The sequence below is a fragment of the Leptonychotes weddellii genome, chromosome 14 (genome assembly GCF_054177405.1).
Source record: "Leptonychotes weddellii isolate Sample4059 chromosome 14, ASM5417740v2, whole genome shotgun sequence".
NCBI classification, from domain to species: domain Eukaryota; kingdom Metazoa; phylum Chordata; class Mammalia; order Carnivora; family Phocidae; genus Leptonychotes; species Leptonychotes weddellii.
The window spans coordinates 42,541,145-42,564,350 of NC_138382.1; the positions used below are offsets into that span (position 1 = coordinate 42,541,145).

The 23,206-nt window shown below is 43.4% G+C and overlaps 1 protein-coding gene and 1 long non-coding RNA gene across 5 annotated transcripts in view; both read right to left on the reverse strand.

The window, feature by feature from the left end:
* Positions 1–23,206, reverse strand: part of MOB3B (MOB kinase activator 3B) — a 194,721-nt gene that overhangs the window by 62,896 nt on the left and 108,619 nt on the right. The window lies entirely within an intron of this gene.
* Positions 7,622–14,590, reverse strand: LOC145717036 (uncharacterized). The gene is made up of 2 exons (XR_014140016.1): positions 13,721–14,590; positions 7,622–13,509 (listed from the first exon to the last, which is right to left on the reverse strand). It is a non-coding gene; the product is annotated as an uncharacterized LOC145717036 (long non-coding RNA).

Sequence of the window (23,206 nt, forward strand, 5' to 3'; positions counted from 1 at the left end):
TGGACTCTGAAAAACAAACTGAGGGTTCTAGAGGGGAGGGGGGTGGGAGGATGGGTTAGCCTGGTGGTGGGTATTGAGGAGGGCACATTCTGCATGGAGCACTGGGTGTTATGCACAAACAATGAATCATGGAACACTTCATCTAAAACTAATGATGTAATGTATGGGGATTAACATAAGAATAAAAAAAAAAAAAAGACTGCTTCCTTTTGGGTGTTGCTCTGGGATTTCCACGTCCGTGAGAAGGTACTATTAAATTGGCAAGAGGTGGGCATAACCTGATAGAAGCAGGTGTTCTCAATCTGGAGCCTTGGCGTCCGAAAGCACTGAATTCATAATTCTGACTTCCCTTCATTCTAGCTTATTTCACGTTTCTGGGCCTCAGCCCTTTCCCAGGTCAAACAGGTGATGAAGTGACATCATGTGTGTTGATGGTGCAGCATGGGGCCTGACACTGTAAATGTTATTATCTTTTCTTGCTGCCACTTTGCACTAAGTAAACACCTGGATTGTCTTAAAATGTGATGAGTCATAAAAGGAGCCAAAAAAGCGAAGGGGCTCAAAGTTACCCAGCTGTGTGGATACCCCCTGCTTTAGATAGCAAATCCATTCTCCGTCTACAAGGGCTTCTCTGCCTGAATTCCCAGGCTCCCCATAACACACCAAACAGATTCAACTGTTCCTAGTTATTCTCATGCTCTGACTCATTCTTTACACCTAGAAACTGGAAAGTATGTGCACTGTTCAGAAGATCAAGGCCAATCCTCCCCCAACTCCTCCACCCTCCCTCCCAACACCTCCGCCCCCACTCTTGTGGCTTAGGGCAGAAAAAACCACCTAATAAATCATGCTGATTCAGACAAATAGCTCCTTAGCTCCTACCTGGGCTGAGAAAAGACAAGACCAAGAATTCTATGGACCTTGCCTTCCCAGGACATAATAAAAACCTGGTAAGCGTGGACCGGTAGACATGTGGTTCTCTAGTGTACTGTGAGAGATGAAGGATACTCAGGGGCCACTCAGAATGTTACTCCCTACTGAGCAGAACTGGCAGAAACAGGGTGCTTACTGCACTTCTCCCAGGGATGTGAAATTAGCTCCCCTCCCCCATCCTGTTGAAAGCCCCACAGCAGTATCCGAACCTCCAACACTTCCATGACCTTTATGTGTAAAACGTATAAACCATTAAATAAGGAAAACCTCATTAAGCAAGAAGGTACTGGGGGAGGGGAGAACAAATTGATTCAGAAGAGAGAACAGATGTGGAGGGAGAAGAAGGTGTTCACCAATATATACCTACCACAGGCCAGGCACCATTCAGGTTCTTTCTAAGAAAGGTAGGAAGGTGAAGCAGCAAGAGCATGGATGTGGGACCCAGCCTGCCCGCATTCGCATCCTGGCACATGGTCACTTGGACAAGTTATATAGTCTCTCTGCGTCTTGAAGGTAATAACAAAGCCTCACTCACAGCACTCCCTAAGGATGACACAAATTCCTATGGGCTGGTGCTCTCACAACACAACCTGGTGCAGAGGAAGTGCTAAAGAACCTGCTGTTATCCATAAGGTTCCTCATTTAATCTCTCCAAGTCATTCTGATCTTTGTGAGGCAGGCAAGGTCCAAGTTTTATAGCTCTTCTGAAGAAACCTGGACACAATTTATCTAGGGTCACATGGGCAGTAAGTGGAAGTTTGGTAATTCAGACTCTGTCTCAAATAATTCCAAGTCAGTTAGATAAGTAAACACTGATTCATGAAGGTTCCATGAGAGAGGGTCAAATAACTTGTCAAAGGAGCTGACAGACTAGGTTGTGGGGTAGCTCCTGAAGCAAGTCTAGAAGGGCCAGCAGGCTTTTTATATGTGGAGGTGGGAACATATTATTTTCCTTTTAAATCAGGACAGAGCAACTCTGTGAACCCAGTGAGCCAGTGCCTTTAAAGAGTGTCTGGGAAATACATACATACATACATTTCCTGCTAAGGTGCTAGCAGACTGCATTCTTAATTTGTTATTTATACTGTACTCTACCCAAAACCTAGTGGGCATCTAATAAATGGTTGTGATCACCCTTAATGACTATTCTATGTTGGCATGAAGTTGAATTGCATTATCTAGCATTCCTCAAAGTTTGCTGTCATATGGCTAGATGTTCCTTAAAAAAAAAAATTTTTTTAAAGATATCAGAATTAAGTAAAATGCTGTTTACTGTGGCTCCTTCCAGGAAATTTCCTGGTGTATATAAGCATCATCAAGGTTCTGAGAAATTCTACAGCAAAGAAATCTGCTTCCTTTTAATGCTGTATTTCCTAAGCCTACTTGGCCACAGAACACTTTTCTATGTAATAGAAACTTCGGGAAATGTTGAAATGACCTGATTAAATTTTGACTTCCCTGCAAGCAAAGGATAATTAACCCCATTTTTGAGGTAAGAAATAGAAACCCATCCAGTAGGTGGAGGAGCCACCGCTAGACACCCAAGTCTCTGCCTCCAAAATAAGAACGCTCGCATTTCCAAAACACTGAGCTATAAAAGCTACCATCACAGGCACTATGTCTTTTGCTTTTCATTTTAAAATTTATAGGTAAAACTAAATGTTAGTAGAATTAAGTGACTTGGCCAAAATCACAGAGGTCCTTAGGAGTGCACAAGGCATGAAGCCTAAATTCACTAACTTTTAAAAATCTATGAACGGAGAAACAAGCTACCATGGTTTGTCATGACTGGTCTGAGGGCACACCTGCCTGAGCTAAGACCCAGCCCAGTAGCTGACCTCTCCTCGCATTTACGGTGAGGCGCAGGAATGCGACTGAGGAGATACTGTTATTTCAGAGCTCAAAAGCTCAAACAATCTTAGCCCATTCACATTGGCAACAAGCTGGCACACCCCTCCCTGGACTGATGAAAACAAAAATCTGGCCACTTGGCGATTATAATCACTCTCATTAAAATGACTGTTCAGCAGCAACTCCTATTCTTCCAGAGGAAACAGGAAACAATGGTGGGGGCGGATGTGCATAGTAGGATCAGGACATGCCCGCAGCGGTGCTCTCTCCATCAGGACCTTCCCCTGACGGTTGTCTGGCACAGCTGAGTGTCGGACAGAAGCAACCCCCAGGCTTGCCAAGTGCCTCCCAGCGCAGCCCACCCGCTGTTCTGCCAGTAAAGTAGTAGCATCTGATTCAGAAGGGAGTCATCCTGGCCACATGGCACCAGCCCGGACCTGGGAAGGTGAGCCTGGTTCTCAGCCAGCAGCCCAGCCCCGCCCCTCTGCCAGGAACCCAGATCAGGTCTCACCAATTACAAAGGTTGCTCAGGGAGTCCCTGTGGAGGGGAACTGAGATGAGCATTTGGAGACCATTAAGGCATGGAGATAGGGATCTTACCCTAGAAATCAGCATCAAGCCCAAACTGTGTAATTCCCGTGGCACAGCCCACCACAGGGCAGGAAACAGGACTACCAGAAGAGAAGGGAGAAAAAGGAGAATGTACAGGTTAGGTTTTCCTGAAGACGTTTTTTAGCTGCGTTTCCTCCATACTCCCCTGAATGCTTACACTCACAGACCATTTTTTAAAGCAAAGCAGGACATACAAAAGAACAGTGACTATGTTTCCCAATTCATATCAACTCAGTAAGAAATGGATTCAGCACTCCCAGAGCATCAGACCCTGTGCTAGGCACCGTGAGATGGTCACAACAGAGTGACAAGAAGATAAAGAAGGTAAAACAGGACCAGCCAGTGGTTTTGAAACTGTATTGTGCAGGTGTTACAATGGTGCCTAAGGGGCTGCAATGGGGTGTGGGGTGGTGACAGGCTGAGAGCGTGGGGTTCTCTCCAGCTCACTGCCCTCTCTCTCATCCACTCTCCCCACCAACCTCTGCAGCTCCACTATGACCTACTCTCTAGGTCTCTTTGCAGGGAGAGCTGTTGGGAGACTTAATCTTGGTATCTTGAAATCCCTCAGGAATATTTGAAGGTACTTTCTGCAGGACTGCTCTGGGAACAGAACTCTTATTGAGCATGCAAACACAGAGGCCGATATTGATTGCCCTAATGCGTTCTGGCAGAGGAAACACACTTGGAGCAAACTGTTTGCCGAGAGCTTTACAGCGTGCCCCAGCGCTGGACAGGCCTGGCACGGCCTCAAGCACCAACTTGCTCCCTTTGACAGTTGGCTGTGGCAGCTGCTGAGATAAGCCCCAGAGCACCCTGAGGTTTGGATGCTTCTGGTGCCAACCATGACGGTGAAGGGTGCCTCCGGGCCTCATGCACAGGAGTGAAGACATTTCTCAAACACATTCCCCACGGACATGTTGGGGGAGGCTTTCAACCTCGTAAGCTCTGGACACCTAGATTGCTGCACAGAGATGTGCAAGACGCCAGGGACAGTCCATCCTGGGACCGTGTCTCCTTAGGCATATGCTGTTCACAGGCAGGAGGCAGCAGGAAAAGACGGTGGGTGCCCCGGATTGTGTGCAAAGTTCAAGTCCTGGTTCCCCCCACTGCTTTACTTGTGACCTGGAGCAGGCGAATGACTCCTCTCTTTAAGTTTGTATTTTCTCATCTGTGAATCAGGGGGCAGTATGGTTCCTATCTCACAGGCTGGAGGGGTTAAATTAGCCATATGAAGTGGTGAGCATCTTAGGTAGGTACCCTATATATCTCAGTCATTTTTAGTATTTTAACATTATCATTGACACATCTGAGAGGAACAACTCCATAAAGCCCAAGGAAATGTCCTGTTAAAGCAATAACCCATTTGACGGTCTGGATCTGGAAGGAAGGCTAGTCAAAAACAAAAACCAAAAACCAAAAAAAAAAAAAACACAAAAACCCACCAAAAAACACAAAACAAACAACAAAACAACAAAAACCAACAACAACAACAAAACAAAAACAAAAAAACCTAAAGCAGACTGAAGAAACTGCTATGTTGATGGCAATTCTCTATCTTTTCAAGAACAGCATGAAGAAATTTTTTTTTTCAGATGCAAAACGCGTAAGTACGAGAAACTTCTCTCCTTGGAGAAATTCACCAGATGGAAGCTCTTTTCGCAGGAATTTCAAAATCTATAAATGTAGCACAAACAGGGTCAGGTGTAACCCTGTATTGGTTGTCATCACATTCTTGATGGCCCTTAAGGCCCAGGCAGCCTGAGTTCAGTGATATTTTATTAGCTACAGGAATTGCATTTCAGAACATGTTTTGAAGGAAAATGTCATGAGCTTATCTTTCCAGGGGCCAAGGCAGCAATCAAAGAATCAGCTCATGACTCATGTTATATCCCTCATCCAAGCACATTTCCCACTGCAATCTCCTGGCTGATGGAGGGGTTTGGGGAAAGGTGTGAGCGTTCATCCCTCCTAAATCATGTGAACTCAGCACACCTTTAATTTCACAGCTGTCTGCCGCTGCCACAGCAATGGAAATTTTGTTTGTATTGGCTTTTCCATGCAATCTGGAAATAGCAAAATGTGGCAGAAATAGCAAATTTGGGGTACCAAAAATGTTACAAACCCATGAAAATTAATACATATGACTTAATGAAATCTGTGGCCTTAATGTGTGTTTGCTAAGAAAATGAAACTTAGGTGCCTCCTTTAAACAGAATGAAAGGGGGAAAATGCATGAATAAATGAATGATTGTTTACTTAAAATATGTGTCGTCAATGCAAATCACAATTTCTAAGATACTTTCAATTATGGGAATTTGCTACTGAAGAGACTTGAGGATTAAAGGTGCTACATCTTAGCAGGCAGATCATTTTTCCCTCCTTTGAAAACACAGTGAAGTTAGGAGGATGGAAGTGGGGGGAGGGGCAGACTGCCTGGTTCTGAATCCAGCTGTTAGTTAACTGTGTGACCTTGGGTAAGTCTCTACAGCTCCGTTTCCCCATCCGTAAAATGGGGATGATAATACTATCAAAGTCATGGTGTTGCTGTAAGGATTAAGTGAGTTAATATTTTTTAAATATTTAAATCTGTGTTATGGCACATTTCTGTATAAATATTAGCAGCTGCTATTATTATTACTATTATTACCATTATCATCATCATGCTTATCATCACATTCTCCCATTCTTCCTCCTACGGGCTGCCCTAAAGTTCCTTATATCAGCAACATTAACAGGAGCATTTTAAGGCGAGAGATGTCCTCTCCAGAAAATCATTATAGCATCTCCTTAATCACTGGCCTGTGTTAACATTTCAGACTGATTAAAAGTCACCTTGAAAGGGAGTTCTGAGAGGCTGGGATAGAAAGCAGGAATATTAAATGAGGAGTAGTTTGTCTTGTAGCAAGGGATACCGTGCAGGGTTAACATGTTAGGCTATTTTGCTCCCCTGGGGGACATTTGGCAATGGTTGCAGGCATTTTGGGTTGTTACAATTAGGAGGGGGAGGGGCTACCGGCATCTGATAGGTAGATGCAGCTAAACATTTTACAAGGCTCAGGACGGTGGCCCCTGCCCACTCCCAGCAAAGAATCATCCAACCAAATGTCAGCAGTGCCAAAGGTTAGAAGCCCCATGTTAGGGTAGAGCTTGGAAAGAAAAGCAGTCTGGCCTCACAGGAGCTTCCACTTTAAGATGGATATAGTGTTAACCGCCAGCTACCCAAGAGCTAGTCTGGTTTCTAAAGGTGCCTGGCCTACTTGAAAACAACTTTTGGGGATGCCACTCCCAGAGAAGCAGTAGCAATTTATTACCGAGCACGCCCGATTCCCAGAGAGAGAAGACTAAAGAGCCGGTCCCAAGCACCCATACAGTTTTCCTTTTAGCCCTGAGGAGGTTACTGCCTTCAATATTTCCAATTCATGCCCTGAAGCTTCTGTACATGCTAGTGCTGAGTCACCTGGAGATGGTTCTTCAAATTTAACGTGTCTGAAACATGCCCAACAAATTCCTTTCCTCTTCTTCCCAAACGTGCCCATCTCCCCTACCTCAGGAAATGCCTTGACCATCTTACCTGCTTCTCAAGCCCCAAACCCAGGCAACACCCTCCCCCTCTCTTCCCCTCACACTCACATTCAATCCTCAGGCAGGCCCTATTGCTGCCACCAACTAAACAAACCTTGAATGCTTCCTCTCTTCTCCAGTGCCACTGCCCTTGCCTGACCCCTGTCCATAACTTCCTAAACTGCCCCCCCCATTGTTAATCTTGATAATATCCAATTAATTCTCCACACAATGACCTAACTCATTATTTAAAAAATAATAATTAAAGGCTATGACGCTTGACATCCTTTGTTGGATTCTCACTAATGCTTCAAATAAAATTCAAACCCTTTACTATGGCCTGAAAAAGTCTTCTATCAGGGGGTCTCAAAGCGTGGACCCAGACACATTCCCAGGCCCCACCCCAGACCTACTGGGTCTCCAGGTGTGAGGTCCGTCAATCTGGGTGTTAACAAGCTCCCGGGGTGATGGTGATGCATGCTGGTTCGAGAATCAGTGCTTTGTGTGATCTGGCTCTCCTCTTTTCTGATTCCACTCCAGTCAAAGGGGCTTCAATTCCTTGACCATGCCAAGGTCTTTTCTTCTACTTCAGGTCCTTACATAGTCTGCTCCTGCTGCCTGGAATTTCCCACCTCTCTTCTCATCCCCCTTCTCAGATCCTTCCTCTGACCACTGTCATGTAGATTTCTGCCTCCACCTTAAATTCTCTGATAGTTTTCTTCATAGCGCTCTCTATCACCAGCTGTTTTCTCTCTTTTTGTTCTGGCTTACTTGTTATTCTCTGGCTCCTCCACTAGTCTGTAACCTCCATGAGCCCAGGGCCATGTCTTGTTTGTTACTGTATATGTAATGAATACTACAGTGCTCGGGGACGTAGTAGATGATCACTCCAGAGGGCTTGAGTGCATTATCACCCTACGGTAGAGCACAGGGAGACCCAATGTGTGGCATCGGCCCCCACCTCACAATTTGAATGAGGCAGACATAGCCATTTGACCTCCACAAACCCTTACACCTGGCTATGGCTTCAGACTTTGTTGACACTTCACTCCAAGCATCCACAAAACAAAACAAAACAAAGCAAAACAGACAAAAAAAATCAAAGTTGTTACTTGCAGTGGACGTGGAAGAAACATGTTCATCAATTTTCTAAATAGTATTTCAGTAATGTAATTGTTAATATTATTTATGTGTCTGACGTTGTGCTAATATTTCACAAGCCTTATCTTATTTATAAACCCTATGTAGAATATCTAATAATGATGCCCACTTACAGGTGAAAAAACTGAGTTGCAACATAATGCCACCCGCCCACGTTCCCACGGTAAGTGGCCAAGAGGGGATCTAAACCCAGGTGGCCTAGTTGTGGCGCCTGAGCTCATTGCTGAATCTTTTCACTACAGTGAGAATAACAGGTGGTATGCAGGTCCTCAGTGAGAAGCGATAGCAGAGCACCTTGCCCAGGTGGAGATGCCAGAGGGAATCCTGGAGGAGTTTTGAGGCATGAGTGAGTCAAAAGCACAAAAAAGCAAAGAAGCAGGGAAGCAGAGGCATGAACCCTTTACTCACATCTACTTCTTTCTTTTTTTTAAAATTTCATTTTATTATTATTATTTTTTTAGAGAGGGAGAGAGAGGAGGGGGGAGGGGCAGAGAGAGAGAGAATCTTATGCAGGTTTCACGTCCAGCATGGGGCCTCCACTCAGAGCTCCATCTCATGACTCTGAGACCATGACCTGAGCCGAAATCAAGAGTCGGATGCTTAACCGACTGAGCCACCGGGCGCCCCCACACCTGCTTCTTTCTTAAGAGAGGTCTTATTTGGGAAGAGGGGAGCTTTGGTAAAATGACGTGTAGCTGAGCAGTATTCTAGTTAGAGGTTATACTGCTGGCTGCTCTCATCTTGGGCACTTCTTCAATGATGATCTTCTTTGTGGATATTGGCAGCATAGCTGATCTCGGTGAAGTTTATTGGTATAAATGAAGGCTGGAGTGTAGTGGCAGGGCTGAAAAGATCTCCAGAGAAAGGCCTTTCAAGTTATACTTAGGCCCCAGCTAATCTGATTCATGTTTCCTGGGCCAGTAATCCCCATATGCAACGACTTAGGTTACTGTTGGAAGTGTACTGTTCGTGTGGAAAAATGTGATGGCAGAAAACGTTTGGAAACCATAAATTATTAAAGTATTTTAATAAAAGTAAGCATTTATACTAAATATCCTCTCTGACTGTGATCCAAAAGAAAAAAAAAAAGTGTTTCTCAGTTTATTTGCACTAAAGGGAAATCTGCATGGAGGCAGGAATTATAGCCCAGCCTTCACTTCCACGGCAACTGACTGATGTCACATACAGGATGGAGACCTTCCTGACAGGGTCAGGATTCGGCTGGCAGGTACTGCATCTTGAATCAAGTGTAAAACTGATTTGAAATTCAGGAAATATTTTTTAAGATTAATTTTACTTAAATTGATTTTGGAAGGAAGCGGTTAAAGCAAATCAGGAGGTTGTTTTCTAATATTTTAACCAGAAATGGATGTAGAAATCTCATATAATTCACAAAATTGAGCTTGACATGATGCCATGCCTCCATGGAAAGAACAAAGAATTCTCAGTGTGGAGAAGAGATCATCTCATGTGAGATCCAAGGCCTTTATATGACAGTTTCTGGAAGTATCATTCCCAGATGAGCAGTAGCAGCATCCCCTCAAAGGGGTCCTAAAAAGCCAGATTTGGGGTCCTGCCCAGAACTACTGAATCAGTCTCTGAGGGCAGGGCTCTGGAATCTGAAGTTTTAGTGTTTCCCAGAGAATTTTTAATTGAAACCATTTTTTTGGTAGAATCTGAACAAAGCAACAAGGAAATGTACCTTTATCCAATCTAGAAGCAGGTAATTCTTGAGCATCATTACAGCTTAATGAAAAGTTTAGACCATAATCACATACTAGGCCCCTAGGTTACAAGGAGTATCAGAGAGTGCAAACAGGGGCATTTAAGACATTTGCATGTGTTCTGAGGGAAGCAAAACAATGTCATACAGTAATACTAGACTTCTGGGTTTCAAAATTCAGCACAATTTAAAAAAACTGGGCAAAAGGATCAACATAAGCTGTCTCCTTTACTTTGCCAACAAGGGCAAATAAAAATGCCTCTCTGGTTCTATCATTTCGTAAAAAGAAATGGCTTTTTTTTTTTTTTTTTAAAGAAGTGACATTTTAACACCAAAAAAGAAATAAGCAGAAAAGAATCTCAGAATAAAAAACAGTCCTCTACACAGAATACCCTGGAAAATAAGTACAAATCTTTTGATCTGATGTCTGTACTTTCCTCCACCTCATTTTGTCACAGGGAGCACTTACTCCAGCACTGGTACCTGGGAACCTTTCACGTAGCGGAGAGACCAGGGTTTTGTAAAGTCAAAAGTCAGTTCTACGCTTTGCCCCTTGCTAGCTGTATGCTTTCAGCATCACTTGCATGACTGATTCATCTCAGCTTCCTCATCTATAAAACAAAGGTAATCATCAATCATGGTAACCATTAATGGCCTAACACGGATCGATGAACTGTCACACAGAACAGACTCTGAAGATGTCCTCTTTCCCTGGTTTTCCCTTCTTAGGCTTTACGATCTACTAATCTCCTAAGAATCTTGTTGGATGTGAGCTGAAGACTTGCTTCCAACAAAAAGGAGGAAAAGGGGCTGCTTAATTAATGGTCCCCCAGCCTTTTTTTTTAAAGCTTCTTTTCTCTTTCCCTAGATTCTGATGGAGTTTTGCATGAGGCAGATCCTTGGTATCTGGCTGTTGCCAACTCTCTGAAATGGAGGTCCCCTGCCTAGTTTGTCATAAAACAAGGAGTATAAGTAAATTCCTGTCACACATGTTTAAAATGCTGTCTAGGTTCTTTTTTGCTTTTTCTGTTATACCTATATATGAGTAACTTGTTTCCCAAAAGTAAAAGTAGGCCAGGTGATTATTTGTAAAGGGTGAAGAGGCTGGGGGGTGCGGGGGGAAGGAGGGGAGGGGAGCTGCTGTATTGCACAGCTCCAGGATACCACGCACACAGCAGTCTATGTGAATGGGGTCCTGTTGCTAATCATGTCCCAACAAGTCATACAAAATGATGGACCCGGGTGGAGGGAGGCACACAGATATATACTGTTCCATGAACAGAGCCTATGCATGGGCTTCCAGAGAACTTAGTAAGATCATTTCATAGCTAACACTTTTTGAGTCTTATGTCAAGCATTATGCTAAGCACTTTCTATGCATCATCATATTTTCTCCCTCACGATAACCCTACAATTATTATCCATCCCCACTTTCTATACGAGGAAACCAAGAATTAAGTGGTCACACACTCAAGATCACCCAGCTGGTCAATGGCAGGGGCAGCATTTGAACCTAGATCTGTGGTAACCTACAGGCTAAACTCAATACCCGTTGGCCAAAGTAGAAGAAAGTAGAGAACAGAGATCTTGTTCAACACTTATAAACTTTAAAGGAGGGCTGTCTTCTCTTCTTTCATTCCTCTTAAAAAGGCAGTTGACCAGCTCTGGCTTATGTTTTACCTCTGTAAAGGCAGAAAACAAAAGTATTTTGGAATAACTCATTCCTCAATTCCTAGAGCAATGATATTTCTGTTTTCCCAGGGGTAGGAGGCTCTCATATTTGAGGCTCTCGCCGAATAAGCTGGTTGTTGTATTTCCTAAAGAGATGACCTCCCTTTCTTCAAGCAGTAATCACTCATGCCCTGCTGAACTGGACAGAAAGTGGTAGCCAAATATCCTGTCGTCAAGCCTCCTCCAAGGCAACTCTGATGAGTGGTTATTTTGGAAGTGGCTCTAATCTGTCACGTTATGCAGCTTTGCTAAGACTCACTTTATTAGCTACCACCAAGAGCTAATAAAACATGTCAGGAAGTCTCTGTAAGCTGTAAAAACATTTCCAAAGGTCACTGCCGACACTCCGGACTTCAATGACTTTTTAAAGGAAAAGAAAACAGAGGCAGAGGCCCAGAGTTTCAAAAGACAGAACTACCAAAAGCAGTGGCCCCAAATGGGTGGTAAAGGGCAGCAACGCCATATTACACCAGCCATTGAATAAACTCTGTCCAGAGGATGTCTTGAAGAAAAGGTCCAAAAGCCACAGAAGGGTGGTGGGGACAGTGGTGAGGAGGAAAAGCAGGATATACCATACTGTCATATAAGGATACTTCATTTTTCTTGGTTATTTAAGTTTGGTGTTGGGGGGGAGGCGTCTAATAGTCACACTTACTCACAACAGACTCCTTTACAAACAATGGTGTAGGTGACAGAGAAGGGATTGATTTTCGATAACCTACAGCACATGAGGCATTTTTTCTTAACACATGACTTTTTTCCATTTTAAAAGTAAGCACACTTTTTAATAAATAGTAGTAAAACATAAAAAAGGAGAAGTAATCCTGTCACCTTAAAAGCAGGGAAGAGAGTTTCAGGTTTTGTGTTTCAGGAGCCGTACTTTATCATGTGGGATGTCCCATGACAAATGACTAGAGCCCGTGGTTCTACTAGCTTGAAAACATAATCATTGAGATTTCCATTCACCACTGATCAACAGGTCCAGGCCCAGAAGATGCAATAACATTTTTATCCTGGTTTAGGGTAAAAATTTTAGACTTGAAATCTGAACTTGTGGGGGAAAGAGGTGATCCATGGAGTAAGTCAGGATGGCACCTTGTAGAAGCTCAGCAGGAAAAGACCGCTGATAAACTGGTATGCTCCAGACCAAGACAGGCAAGTTCTGTCCTGCTTTGGAGCAGTCCCCAGCCAGCTCTAGCGCAGACTGCACATGGCTGTCCTTAAAACTTAAAGGCAGGCCGCAGCAGGGAGTGAGCGGGATTCCATCCCTACGCATTTCAGTGCTCAGTGAACTAATCACTAACTGGAGATCCTGTAGGGTTCAGCTGAGTCAAATAAATTCCTTTCATCTTACTGTTTTCTTTTTCCTCTTCTATTTGCTAAGACAGGCAACACAGAGCAGTAACGAGAGCCCTAGACCCTGGAGCTGAACGGAGCAGGGCTGAGTCCCTGCTCTGCCCTGCCTGCTTCCTAACTCCAAGCTAGTTCTCTTGCTCCCTTCTGCAGCATCTCACCAATGAAGATAACAATAGGACTAGTCCCAGAGAACACTTGGAGGATTAAATCACCTTATAAAGCTCTCAGCAAAAAGATTCGCACCTAGTGAGCATTCAGTAAGTGAGGAATTCACAACACTGTGTTGCTGGACTGGGAGCTCTTTGAGGACGGGGTCATGTCTCCTCCTTCAGATCCCCGGCCAGAGGTGCCTGGGTACCACCCCACGGGGTGGGGGTAGGGGTCTCTATGTATGCCCAAGAATAAATTAATTTGGTTTGATTTCTTTCACTTTCCTTCCCTGGTACATTCTCCCTATTTTTTTCCCTCCTTCTCCAAAATAGTAAGCCACATTTTTTCTTGCTTCAAAAGATGTATCATCGACAGTGGGTTAAGGCTATCCAATTTTCTTCTTACTCTTTTACTTGTTTAGGAATATTTATCTTTCTTGTATTATTATTTTTTTTTTAAAGATTTTATTTATTTATTTGACAGAGAGAAACACAGCGAGAGAGGGAACACAAGCAGGGGGAGTAGAGAGGGAGAAGCAGGCTTCCCGTCGAGCAGGGAGCCTGATGCGGGGCTCGATCCCAGGACCCTGGGATCATGACCTGAGCCGAAGGCAGACGCTTAACGACTGAGCCACCCAGGCACCCCTCTTGTATTATTTTTGATAGTCAGCTTTCCTTTTCCCCTTCCTTTTTCATCACTTTCCTCCCTGGGAGAACTGCTTTCCCTTTTGTTACTGGGGTTCTGGTGAGTTTGCCAGTCTGTTATCCTCCCTACCCAAACCTACCCACCCCAATTCATATATACCCAGAATCCTCACTTGACTCAGAGACCTACTCTGTAATAAACCCCTTTCCCCACCCAGGTTAGTTAGAGTCAGTTTCTGTTGCTGGCAACCAAAGGGCCCTAATTGATCCCTACCTATTTTTTTTTCTTCCTTTCTAGTCATGTTTCTTTCCTACTGCATGGGTGGTTTCCCATATGTCTCCTTGACCATCTACCACCAATCTCCTTCCTCACTGAACATGGCAGAATTTACTCCATTCTGTGAATAAAGATGAGCCACCTCTCTACTCACAGGTCAGCCTTCCTCTTAACTAGCACAGTGGCTTCCGTGAAATTCAGTTACCTTCAAGGCAACCTGATATTTTGCTGAACAAAATGTTAATGTCAGCATCCTAAGTGCCCTAAGACTTGGCTATCATAGGCTTAAAATGGTAATGCGTGAGAAGAAGTAGATACCATCTGCTTTAACTCTATTTGTGTGACTGTGGGGACAAAGGAAAAGACTTTTAATGACTTGTGCAAGGCCAAATGGCCAGACAGAGGTCAGATTAGAATGCAGTCTCCTGATACTTGGGTAAGGTGTTTTCACCATCTTACTGGGCTGCTTACAAGGAAATACTATTTTCGACCCAATCCAAGCAAATTTACTTTGTGAAGTAGAAAAGCCTCTGTCATAGACTGGTAACATCTACAAGACAGTCTCATAATAAAGAGATGTAAGAATTGTTCAAAGTAAAAAGAGGTCAGGGAAGAAAGAAATACATGAAGAAGGGAGAGGGGTGTTAAGGAAAAATGCCTGATATCACTTCATAGGGAGGTGCTGGGATCCTCCAAAACAAAATCATTCCAAGGCTGTCGCTAGCCAACACATACTGAACGTAACACATATTGAACATAACACATATTGCACATAAAAATGTGCAGTGAACTGTTTTAAATTTGAAGGTTCCCCACACACAAAAAAATAAGCATTGGATAACTGACCCAAAGCAATGAACCCATAAAAGAGTTTTTTATTTTAAATTAATATAAAAATATTTAATTTTCTTTTATCCCCAAGAAACAAAAAATCAGTTTCTTAAAACCCCCTGAGTGACTGAGTGAAGGCAGTGGGAAAGGAGATATACAGGCTTTGGGAATGCATTGCATAATTCATGTATAGTTCTCCAAAATTTTTTGTTAGATAACACTATATAAATATCAGATCCCCAAGTATGAACACCAAAGGCATATGGCAATGATATGTACCTTTAAAATTCTCTGATCTAAAAATCTGCTTTATAGCAGATATTTTCTAGACAGAGATGTTGGTCGTCATAGCATCTGGCATATTACATTAGCTTTAAAAATGAATGAAATTAGATCTGCACACCTGACTTTAACCACATAATTAAACATGTTTATAAGGCAGTTACAATTGACAAAAGGTGGGCAGATACAATTTTCTCAATTTTTTTTTTTTAACAGAGAACTTTTAGATTGAGGGCATTGAGGAACAGTACTTAACTGTTAAATACATAAAGCAGGGTGGTCAAATATATGGCTTACATGTCACCATGCTCCCACCACGTTTCCAAAGCAGACATGGCTGATTCCCCACAGCGCTCTTTTCAACTTAGGCCAGTCTCAGAATCTTCTCAACTCAATACAACAAACAGCCATAACCAACAGATAAACACAAAGAAACCCCATTACCATTCCTCTATTAAATGATCCTGGTACTCATGCTGCTTATCCAATGACTAGAATTTCCATGGTTCTACTAGTAAGCAAGTTCATTAATTATGTGGTTCTCCATAACGAAGAACAGTTCTTGGTTACAAGTAGGTCTAAAAATGTGCAAAATGCATGGGTCATCCATTTTCCCTGGCTCTCAAGAATATATAGATGGGTGCTGAGGATCCCTGTACATTTCAAAGATCTACTCTAGCACTGTCCTTAACATCTCACTCAACTCCACCTCTGTAATTGCAGTAAAAATGCCATCAAGTAAGAGACAGTAGTATTTTTTTCACATTTTCCATCTCAAAAAATGGATTTCTTTTCCTCTATTGAAGACATAGGCCCTGATCTCTTCAATTTCATATCCTCCCCCAAAGTAAAAATAAAACCCATAGGCAGGCCTAGGATGAGACTTATGACTATGAGTCTTAGAGAAGTGCCGCCCGACACCATCACTGCAAAAAAGGTCAAGATTGATAATATAGTTGATCCTTGAAACACAAGTTTGAAATACATGGGTGCACTAACATGTGGATTGTTTTAGATAAAGACAGTAGAGTACTGTAAATGTATTTTCTCTTACGATTTTTTAAATAACATTTTTTCTCTAGCTTACTTTATTTAAGAATACAGTATATAATACACATATAAAGTATGTGTTAATTGGCTGTTTATGTTCTCAGTAAGGCTTCCAGTCAAGAGTAGGCAGGCCATTAGTAGTTAAGTTTTCTGGGAGTCAAAAGTTACATGAGGATTTTCTACTGTGTGTGGTGGGGAGGGGTAAGGACAGCACCCCTCACCCCCACATTGTTCAAGGGTCAACTGTATTAACAATCTCATTTAATTCAAGGCTTTTCTTCCATTGAACCACAGCCTTTTTATAGCTAATACTTACATTAGAAAGAATAACCAAATAAATGCAAGTCATTAGGGTCTCCACTGATTATTATATAAAGCAATACATTACAAGGGAATACACCAATAATGCCTCAGTATTTTGAAGTTACCACTAATTCTGATTACTTCCTCTTCTTGCTCTGATGAGTGTAAGTTTGTGAAATTTGACTGTATCTCTTTCCTTATTACAATATTCTTTTAAAAAGTTTATAGAACACTCAGGAAATAATAATTAATGATAATAATAATGATAATAACTGAACTCCCTCCTGAGAACTGCTTTTTTGATTAGGTATTTTGTAATTTATAATTATAGTAATTTTTCATGTGCAAAATAAGTGCTTCAAAAATACTTGATAGTTCATGAAATTAACTTGCTCTTTTAGAGCAGATGAACTGTCTTCCCAACAAGTGCACATTAGACCGGAGTTTCTCTACCTCAACACCATTCACATTTGGGCTGGATACTTGTAGTGAGAGGTTGTCCTATGCATTGTAGGGTATTTAGTAGTATTCACCTGATAGATGCCAGGAGCACCCTCCCACATGTGACAACTAAAAAATGTCTATACACATTGCCAAATGTCTAGAATCCCTGGGGTACAGAATCACTTCCCAGTTGAAAACTCCTACTTCAGGTCACTCATCTAGTGCTCACTGACCTCTTCCCTCTTCTGATAAATGATGCAAAGATAAATTTTATGGCATACCTCCTCCCTATTCAAAAGGCCACCCTTCCAAGCTATCTCAGTAGAAATTAAATCAATTTTGCCTTTAATCACATAGCATCCCTGGGAGGAGCTCATGTGTTATCTTCAATCCACTGTTGAGAAACAGAATCCAATGCCACAGAGTAAAAGAAAGATACAGTGTGTCTCCTGAAATGTAACACCTTCTCATCCTCGCTCCCACCCTGGGTGGAGATATCATCAACTCACCTCTTGTCTTCTTCCCTCAGGGAAATCAACTTTGCAGTGGAGGGTTTCAGAGCTCAGAGCAAGAACTAACTAACAGAAAATATCTCCTAGGTAACTCTGGGCAAGTTATGGCATCTCTTAGAACCTCAGTTTTCCTATTCATGAAAACCAAGATAATTCCCACTTCTTCAAGTTGTTGCTTGGAACTGAAGAAAATAGCATATACATAAAATATTTAGCACAGAGTCTAGGATACAGAAGATGTGCACAATGAGTATTGTGGGTCTTTCAGTCCCTCTACATGGGGAATCTCAAACTAGGGCCACCGCACAGTCTAATTTGGAAGTCGTGACGGAGACCAGAAGAGCCATGTGGAAAAGCAAGCACATCAGAGAGGCAGAAAACATCTCTGAAACAGAAATATTCACTGTGTAATACTGCTGAGTCTCTCTACAAATACATAGTTACATATAATTAAATACCCTGATGCCTTTTTAAAGTGGTGTATGATCTGAATTGCCAAAAAGAGACACCTGTGACTGGTGTGACAAACTGTGCACACAGTACATAAAATTTCCCTTGCTTCCACCCCACCATCCACATGCCCTGCTGCCAGTGGGTTGAACCACGTGCAACCGCTGATATTCAACTATTTTTCACCTGCAAAATGGCAATTTCCTGGGGGTCAATCTATCCTCTGGGGGAAAACAGACTCTTTCAAATATCCGAAAGGTTCTCAAGTAGGGGTCAAATAAATTATTCTTAGTTATAGGTGGAAAATTCTGAAGAAGCCAAGCCCACGTGAGATGTGCTCTCATTATGTGTGAAAATTCTATTTTTTTCCCATCTTTTTTCATAAACTCAGGATGCAAATTTACAGTGCTCCCAAGAGGCTCTAGCAAAAGAGGCAGGTAGGTGCTTGATCCTAAATCCCAGCAGAGCTCTGAATTAATAATCACAGGGAGAAGGAATAACTCATCTGAAAATGCTAATAGGCTATTATTAACTAAAAGAGAGGCATATGTATGCCACAATGGGGGCAGGACAAGGGACAAGGACCATGTAGCACAAAATGGCAGATGGAAACGCAGTGAGGCTATTATATTATAGGTTTGGGCATCCCCCTCCCCCATCCCCAGCTCACTCCTGCCTGGTTGCCCTCCTAGGGAGCAGAAAGGACTAGGAAGTGGGAGGTAGAGCTCCAGGGACTTGGCTGAGAGAGACAAACCACTGGATGGCTGTTTTATTTTATTTTTTTTAATTTTTAAAAAATTTGTTTTACTTATTCATTTGAGAGAGAGCACAGGCAGCGGGGAGAGGCAGAGGGAGAGGGAGAAGCATGCTCCCCACTGAGCCGGGAGCCCGATGCCCTGGCCACCCTCCCATTAATACAAATCTTGAAAATGGTCTTGCACACCTCTCTGAACCCTTCCACTGGTCACAAGGACAGAGTGATCAAAACTCCCAGATCTGCCTAGTCATCCTAATTCTCTTCCCAAGCCTCAGCCTCCCCTCTGACTACCAACAGATCCCCACCTTGATCTCTTATTAGAACTGAAATTGAATATGCTCCCTAAACGAAATCACATCCTCCCGTCCCTTCCTATTCATGAATCGTCTCTCTCAGTGCTGTCACTATTCCCTCCATCTCTTAAAAAGGAAACCCTTCCAATCAGGCTCATGGCAGGAAACCCTTCCAATCAGGCTCATGGCTCTTTGTCATTCTCCTTCTACATATTTAAATAGTTTTGCTTCAGAAGTGTGTCTCAGGCCCAACTTCTCCTATGGGGCCTGCAGCCAGGGCCCTGGATCAGGTACATGCTTCTCCTGTGGACTTACCACTGCCGACTGCCTGCCTTCCCTGCTCCTCATCTTCCCTCATACCAGTCTCTCCTCCAAATTGCCTCCAAAGCCCTCATCCTGAAAAACTAGCTTGAAAACCTTTCCACTGGTTGGACATTGCCCACAACGCATTTCCTTGGCACTTAACTAAATGAGAACAATACATATAAATGGATTACTTTGGCCCTGGTAGAGAATAACGAATAATACTTACTATAATTATTAATTGCATTGTTAATTATATATTCAGCTCTTCAAAATCTGGCTCCAACCTCACCTTATTCCTGCCATTCACCCAAAACACCCACTTTTTCAACTGCACTGACTTTCTCCTGGTTCCATGAACTCCACAGGCCATTTTATTTTATTTTATTTAAGATTTTATTTATTTATTTGACAGAGAGAGATATAGCGAGAGAGGGAACACAAGCAGGGGGAGTGGCAGAGGGAGAACAGGCTTCCCGTGGAGCAGGGAGCCTGATGTAGGGCTCGATCCCAGGACCCTGGGATCATGACCTGAGCCGAAGGCAGTCACATAATGACTGAGCCACCCAGGCGCCCCCTCACAGGCCATTTTATAACTCACTGCCTTTGCACATTCCATTCCCTTTTCCTGGAGTACCTGCCTCCCTCATTCGCTCCCCAACTGCCAGGCAAACAGTTACTCACCTTTCAAGTCTCTGCTCAAAAATCACCTCCTGGGTGAAACCTTCTCCAATGTACTCAGGTGAAAATAGTCATTTCCTTCTCAGGGACCATTTTTATATTTCTGCTATTGTAGCTCCCATATTTTATGGTGGCTTACTTGTTTGCTGTTCTCTCCATGTTACACTGTGAACACCTCCAGAATAGGTACTTTGTCACTCACTTTCATCTACCCAGTATCTAGCACAGAGCCTGGGTTAGAGAAGGCCGGGGAATGGTGGGTGAAAGGGATGGCCAGTGGCCTGAGCGTAACAATGGTTCTAGTGTTACATTAAATGTACATAGATAATTACTTACATAGGGCAGTTTTTCTTATATGCGTTCCTTTCTTTTAGCCTTTCTTTAAGGAGACAATAAAATATCTAGCTTAGTCTTCTGTGGAGAGGGCAGAAGTATCTGAGACCCAGAAGCAGGACATCAGGGCTTCCTCTGTTCCCTTTAGTTGGGCACAAATTGCTTCACGTGCTTGAGAACTTGTGTTTTGAACTATCCATTGCAAAGAACAGAAGCCCTAAGGAAGCAATTTAAATAGGTGAGGGATTTGCTGTGTTAAAACATGGCAGCCAAGAGCAGCCAGTGAAGTACGGCAATGGAGCTGGGTGAGGGAACCCAAGGGTGGGGACCGGTGCTCGTCTTCTCTCACCGGCCATGGAGTCTCATTGCTCTCCACCTGGAGCTAGTCTCCTGTGAGACTTTACTCTCTCTTCGTTTGACAATGCATGTGAGCCCAAAATGGCAGCCTCAGCCTGGCCCCCATGACTTTTCAACTCAAGGGCTCTAACAATCTTCCTCTGGGCCTTAGTACTGTTCAATCAGTTCAACAAGGAGGCCATTAGGCTGAGGTGGCTCTAATCCCTTTTTTTTTTTTAAGATTTTATTTATTTATTTGTTAGAAAGAGAGAGCGTGGGCGAGAGAGAGTGAGCGAGAGTACAAGCAGGGGTAGCTGCAGGCAGAGGGAGAAGCAGGCTCCCTGCTGAGCAAGGAGCCCGATGCGGGACTCGATCCCAGAGCACTGGGATCATGACCTGAGCTGAAGGCAGCCGCTTAACTGACTGAGCCACCCAGGCGTCCCAGCTCTAATCCCTTTGAAGCCTATGGAAGCAAACCAAGTCCTAAGCCTGAAATGCCGCAAGGTTAAGAAATCAAAACCTAAGGACGACCCATCACACATAGCCAACTAAGCTTTCCCAAATACGACAAATGCTTAAGCTATAACCAGTCAAATAATGTCCTTGCTTTGCTTCCACCTTTTCTCTGTTAAAATCTTTCCCCTAGCTCCTGCCAGTGGAGAGCTGCTAACTACTTCCAATTTGGCGCTGGGCCTGATCCAAATGGATTTTTACTCCAATAAACTCTTAAAAATCCTAATACGCCTCAGTTTACCTTTAACGGTAGAAAGATCCTAAGAGAGGAGCTCTAGTTGGCCTAGCTCCCCTTTTAGGTAGCACACAAGTCACAAGGCACAGGTCAACCTATTGGTCCACCCTGGTCACCTGTGTCAAGGAGGGGTGGGGTCACTTGAACAGATGCCTTCTCATCTGGGTCTGTGAGCAAGGACTGGTGACGGGAGAAGGGTCACAGGCAGCGTAGTCACTTCCAAAGGTATACCTCCCCTTCTAATCCCCCCACCCTCCAACACCTGCCAAGAAACTTGCCATACCCCTTTCCACCTCACCCTTTGTTCCTGGCAACTTTGCTAGCCTGCCAACATCAATGCCGTTGGACAGGGCACATTTAGATGCCAAAAAGGTAAATCCTCTTAATATAGTAATGAGGATTAAAACCATTAAAGGACCATCAAAGCAAGGAAAGCAAAAGAAAAACACACAGGTAAGCCAAAAGCTGGAAACATACGGTGAATTTTGCAATCTATCTGATCGGAGATTTTGAAACACGGCAACCACAATCCCAGAGGCTAAACTTCATTCCATCCATTATTCCACATAACAGGTGAGCCCTCTGCTCTACCAATTTCCCCTGCTCCTGTCCACTAGCCTGGCACACAATGTGCAGATGTTTCTGGACCACAGAGAATAGCACACAGAAGCTGGAGTCAGACAGAGTTCTGCCAATTAGTATTTGTGACCATGAGAATTTCGTCCAACCTGTCTTTATATCAGTTTCCCATCTATAAAATGGAAATAATAAAAGCTACTTTGCAGGGTTCTTGTGGATGTTAATCGGGACACTTTTATTTTTTTTTTTTTTTAATTTTTTTTTTTTTTTTTATTTGAGAGAGAGAGAATGAGAGACAGAGAGCATGAGAGGGAGGAGGGTCAGAGGGAGAAGCAGACTCCCTGCCGAGCAGGGAGCCCGATGCGGGACTCGATCCCGGGACTCCAGGATCATGACCTGAGCCGAAGGCAGTCGCTTAACCAACTGAGCCACCCAGGCGCCCAATCGGGACACTTTTAAAGCACATCCTCCCATGCCTGCCATATAGGGAGCAATAGATAAACAGTATTAGGTCGTATCATATGAAGTCGACCTCTGGGCAGGTCAAATAATACTATATGCTCCCCCTGTCGGAGAAATTATCACTTTTTATCATTATCTCATATTTATATGTTTCCATCATTAAACTATGAGCTCCCTGAGGCTGTGGACTCTGCCTATCCTGCTTCCCACATAAGGCCTGGCATAGCACTTGGCAGACAGTGGGTGTTTCATCTATATTTTTTGAGTGAATGAATGTTGACAATGATGGTAATGGTGACTACCTCTTCTGGAACAAAACGGTCCTTGATTCCACTGCCCGGCATACAGTAGGGACACCATAATGTCTGTTGAAGGAATGAACGAGTGAACAAGTAAATGCATTTCAGGCTTATACCTACAAATTCCAAAGAGACTATCAAGTCAATAAAAACTGCTGTGAAGCTGGGGTGTTGGTCAGTGTCATCACAAAACATATAGCAGCTTGCTTTCATTTTCACATTTCCAGCAGGCTCTTTGGTATTATGTGGACACTCTCAGCATTCACGTGGCCCCATGGGCCTCCCAGGAAAACGAGAAAGGCAAAGTGCTGAACTGCAGCCTGACAAGCCAGGAAAGGTTCGGATTGTTGTGTGCAGCTTCCAGAAGCCTGCTGGCTTTAGTCTGCCCAGAAACAGCCAGCAGCTTGCAATTGTACCATAAGCCTCTGGATGGAAGAAGATCCTCCCAAGACACCGTGTGTGGCTCATGCTACTTAATGCAGTTTTTGTCCAAAGGACCTGCTTAATTGATTCCCTGCATCTGTGACCAAATGTTCGATCTTCC